The sequence below is a fragment of the Elephantulus edwardii genome, unplaced genomic scaffold, assembly GCF_000299155.1.
Source record: "Elephantulus edwardii isolate Elephantulus edwardi_28Jun2011 unplaced genomic scaffold, EleEdw1.0 scaffold00127, whole genome shotgun sequence".
Classification (NCBI taxonomy): Eukaryota; Metazoa; Chordata; class Mammalia; order Macroscelidea; family Macroscelididae; genus Elephantulus; species Elephantulus edwardii.
The window spans coordinates 6,202,885-6,208,306 of NW_006399877.1; the positions used below are offsets into that span (position 1 = coordinate 6,202,885).

At 46.7% G+C, this 5,422-nt stretch overlaps 1 protein-coding gene across 1 annotated transcript in view; it reads right to left on the reverse strand.

The window, feature by feature from the left end:
* The window catches only part of TRPM8 (transient receptor potential cation channel, subfamily M, member 8), a 93,293-nt gene that overhangs the window by 13,159 nt on the left and 74,712 nt on the right, over window positions 1-5,422 (reverse strand). The window lies entirely within an intron of this gene.

A 5,422-nucleotide genomic window follows, 5' to 3' on the forward strand; every position in this document is an offset into this window, starting at 1 on the left:
TAAAGTCACCCACCTTTGGCCTGGTGGCATCACTTTCTGTCCACTCGGCCAAATGAGCTCTCTCATTGTTTTTGTTGTTGTTAAGCACTATGGAATTGTAGGCAACTCGTAACGACCCTATGAACGAAAGACCTGAACACTTGTATAACTTTCCTCCTCTCTCCATGGTCATAGAGTTTCTATTTTGGAAGCGGATGCCCCTCCTGCTTCCAAGCTTGTTTTGATCAGGAAGCTACACCAAACACTGTCCACCATGAGAACCACTACACATTTGAAGCTTATTTTGGTCAGGAAACTCCACCGAACACTGTGCACCATGGGTAACCATTATCACATTTAAACTTGCCAGCCAGCTGTTCTGTGGGAGAAAGATGGGCAGTCTCCTCCCATGTGATTTACTGCCTCTGAAAACCTGCTGCAGGTTATTTCTGACCTGAGAGTAAACAACAACAACAACAACTCATTCGTTAGAAATCTCTTTGAAGACAAACCCCACACCTTGATTTCACAGCCACCACTCCATCATCTGTCAGTGTGGTGACAGGGTGTCGGCATGACGCTGAAGCCGTGTCTCCCGTGGTGGGCAGGTTTCTGAACTTCCAGTCAGAGATGGACTAGCTGGGGAAGGTGGTGTGGTGCCTTCCATGCTGTGCTGCTGACTGAGAGGAACCCCAGCAGGGGAACCCCAGCAGTGGATGGGGTGTCTGCTCCCCTAACATTTGCAACTTTGGAAACACACAGGAGGTTGATGTGAGTTGGAATTGACTAGACCTCAGTGGGTCTTGGATTTGGGGTGCATGTTCTTATTTTGGGGGGACTACTGAAATGGCTCAAGTCCAGGCTACTGTCTCTGCTGGTTGTGTCAGGTAACTCAGATTCAAAGTGCCTGCACGTGCTCAGAATGCAGGTGCTCCGGAAGCTCCCCCTGGCTGTGACCTTGAACAGACGCCAGTCTCCCAGGCACCTCTGCGCGATTTTAAACTGACAGATTTCAAGCTAAGATCAAGTATACACTTCACTCATTGTCTACCACAATCACTCCCATCCCATAAGGGAGAAACCACCATACACAGGACTAAAACATTTATCACAGGGCAGGGTGAACTGATATGATTACATCATGTCACCGTTAGAAACTGAGCTCTGCTGGCCTAGTGGTAAGGAGCTGTGCTGTCAATCCAAAGGCAGGTGGTCCGAATCCACCAGCTGCTCCATGGAAGAAAGACGGGCAATCTCCTCCCATGTGATTTGTTGCCTCTGAGAGCCTGCTGGAGGGTCAGCTACACATCAGTTCTGACTCTGAGGCAATAACCTTGACATTTATGAAAAGCTTTACAATTTGCTAAAATGCTTAAAATATGGGATAAGTGAAAACACTTCATCTAGAGTTGGTCCTTACAACATAACCTCACTATGTAAATGACAGTTCATAAGGGAAAAAAGATGAGATCATTTTAGGTCATTGTTCCTGGTGTCACACAATGGATGTTCTTTAATAACTTGTCTGGATATTTTCTCGTCTGGGAGCAAGAATTGTTATGTGCCTTCAAGTCACCTGTGACTCATAGCAACCCCATGTTAAAGTAGCCCTGAAGCCTGCCCTTGTTCTGAGCCAGTCTCACTGCATGAGACACACCCATCCCCATTGCCGTAAACACTGTATCAATCCCTCTCATGCAAGCTCTTCCTCTCCTGCGCTGTCCCTCCACCCTTCCAAGTATGATGTCCTTCTCCAAGGACTGGTCCCTCCTGGCCATGAATCCAAAGTATGTGAGATTCAGCTTCAAAATCCTAGCCTCCAAAGAAAAACTTGGTTTTACCCTCTCCAAGAGAGACCGATTTGTTTTCATGGCAAATCATGGCATGTTCAAGACCCTTTTCCAGCACCACAACTCAGAGGTATCAATTCTTCCATAATTCTTAGCCCTTGTCCAGCTCTCTTATGCATGACAAGTAATTGCAAATATGATGGCCTGGATCAGGCACACCTTAGTCTCCAGAGTGACATCATTGCTTCTGAGTACTCTAGAGACATCCCCGGCAATAGATTTTTCCCAGAGCAATTCATCTTCTTACATAATTTTTTAAATGTTTATTTTGTGTCTTAACCCCAAATTGACTACAACAATGTTTCTTTAAGGTTACAAATTGAACCCAAACTATAAAATACAAAATAGCTAACATCTTATTTGTCACACACTATTATAAACACTTAATATTAATTGAGTTGGTATTAAGACAAGATGCCTACTGACTGGAAGAGATATATATTTGTTCCCATTCCAAAGAAAGGTGATCCGACAGAGTGTGGAAATTATCAAACAATATCATTGATATCACATGCAAGCAGGATTCTGCAGAAGATTATCCAAAAGTGACTGGAACAGAACATCAACAGAGAATTGCCTGAAGTGCAGGCTGGATTTTAGAATAGGCTGTGGCACTAGGGATATTATAGCTAATGCCAGATGGATCTTGGCTGAAAGCAGAGAGTACCAGAGGAATGTCTGTGTTTCATTGACTATGCAAAGGCATTTGACTGTGTAGATCCAACAAACTGTGGCTGACTGGGAATCCCAGAACATTTGATTTTGCTTATGAGAAATTTATACTTGGACCAGGAGGCAGTGGTCAGAACAGAGCAAGGAAACACTGCATGGTTCAAAATTGGGAAGGGTGTATGCAAGAGATGTGTTCTGTCTCCATATATTTTCAATCTATATGTGGAACAGATTATCCAGGAGACTGGGCTGTATGAGGAGACATATGACATCAAGACTGGAAGGAGAGTCATCAACAATCTGCATTATGCAGATGACACAAACCTGCTTGCTGAAACTGAGGAGGACCTGAAGTGTTTGCTGCAGAATGTCAAGGACTGCAGTCTTCAATATGGATTGAAGGTTAATATCAAGAAAACAAAGACTCGCACCACTGGGCCGATTGACAGCATCACGATAGTTGAGGAAGAGATTGAGATTGTTGAGAACTTCAGTTTGCTTGGCTTTACAATCAACAATCTTGGCACCAGCAGCCAGGAAATGAAAAGATGGATTGCGATGGGAAAGTCTGCAGTCAGAGACCTCTTCAAAGTACTAAAGAGCAATGATGTCAGTCTGGAGACTAAGATGTGCCTGATACAGGCCATGGTCTTTGCAATCATTTGCTATGCATCAGCAATTTGGACAATGACTAGGGATGATAAGAAGGAGAATTGATGTCTTTGAGCTGTGGTGCTGGAGAAGAGTTTTGATTATACCATGGACTGCTAGGAGAACAAACAAGTTCATCCTGGAGAGGGTGAAACCAGGCTGCTCCTTGGAGGCAAAGATTCTGAAGCTTCATCTGACATACTTTGGACATGTTGCAAGGCGGGTTCAGTCCTTGGAGAGGGACGTCATACTTGGGAAGATGGAGGGACAGCCCAAGAGAGGAAGACCCTTCAGGAGATGGATTGATTCAATGACTGCGGTTATGGGGGTAGGTGTGTCAGAGACAATAAGATTGTCAAGGGATAGAGCAGGGTTTAGGGCTGGTGTAAACAGAGTTGCTATGAGTCATAGGCAACTCAACGGCACATAACACCAACAAGAAGGCATCACTGTCTAAGGGGCCTGGTAGTCCAGTGAAGTAAGCATTTTGTGCTAACCAAGGGGTCAGTGGTGCTGGCCCCTCTACAGCAGAGAAAGGAAGCAGCAGCCTCTGTGACTGTTTACAGCCTTGAGAAGCTTACAGGCCGGTTCTCCTCTGTCCTATAGGGTCAATAGAAACCGGAAAGGGCTCACAGCAGCAGGCTTTTGGGGCTCTAAAACATAAATCTAGAATTAACAGAGGGAGAAGCTGCGGTGCACTTAGCACAAGTTAATTACATGAGTCATCCAGCTAGGAAGTGATGACGTCAGGATTCAGACAGGAGCAAGCCAGGCCACCAACCCCAGCTCCACCTCGTAGAGCAGAGCGGTAAACAGCTGAGGCACACTCTATTGCAAACCCACCTCCCGTCTGCCACTTACCGCACTGTGGCGGCTTACACGGTGCTGGATATGTGCCAGACGTGTGACAAATACGAGCAGAGTCACCCAAGGCAGACAGAATTCCAGAACAAGACAAGACAAGGAGGAAAGGCCTGGCTATCTCCTTCTAAAACCTAGAGAATGCTGTCTGCCTTGCTCACGCCTCCAGGAGAGACGCTCTGTGCAGAAGGGCACTGTGTGTGGTGATGTGAAAAACAAGAGGACCCTCAGCGACATGAGTGGACACACCAGTGACAGTGGGTGGGCCTCAGGACAGGAAAGGCTGTATCCTGGAACAGCTGCCATCAGTCAGGCGCACCACGAAGACAGAGGTCTATTTAAAAAATATCTGATTTGAGGGAGCTCTGGTGGCCTAGTGGGAAGAAGCTGCACTGCAATCCCAGGGGTATGTGGTTCAAATCCACCAGATGATCTGCAGGAGAAGGAGGGCAATCTCTTCCTGTACCAGTCAGATCCAATTTGACAGTACACACACAAACACACACACACAATCAATCAATCAATCAATCAATAAAGAAATTTAAATTTTTTATAAAAAATATCTGAGTTGACTCCTTACTAAGGCACAGCTACGAACATTTTAAAATGTGTGAAGTCAAACTGTCAAAATACTTTCACAGCCAGCACCAAACCACCCCTCTTGGAACCAGAGAACAAAGAGCCTGTGGCATCTACCAGTCAGTGTGGGAAGGAAAGCACTCAATTCTCGAGATGAGAGGAAACTTCAGAGGCCACACCCAAAGGAGGCAACCCGGCCACTGGATACATGGGGCCCCTGCTCTCCCCGCCCAGGACCGGGCATTCTAAGACAGAGGCATCTCCACCTGAGGAGAGACGTCCATGACAGCAGCACACGGACCCACTCAGACGGCACGTGGGGAGCCGCAGCCTTTCTTGTGGTGTTCAGTGTTGACCTGCACACACACCTCTCAGTAAAACCTGCTGTCACTGAGGTGGCTCAGGCCGCAGTGACCCCGTGTGTGGCAGGGCAGAGCTGTGCTCTAGAAGGGCTTCCAATGGCTTTTTTAGGCAGGAAGTTGCCAGGTCTTTCTTACAAGGCACTTCCGGCTGGACTCCCATCTCCAAACTTTAGGCTAACAGTATGAGCGTGTTAGCTACACACTCCATCTCTCTAGATGGACCCTATGGGAACCTGCTGATGCTGTAGAGTGTCAGGCTGCTAATGAAAAGGTGAATGCTTCAAACCCACCAGCTGCTGTGCAGAAAGAAGAGGCTGACTCCTCCCACAGAGATCTCCACCCTTGGAAACCCAGCGAGGCAGTTCTGCTCTGTCTACAGGGTTGTTTTGATTCACAATCAATTGGAGCAGTGGGCTGGGGCTTCGTAAGTGCTATACTACTGTACACTACACACACACACACACACAC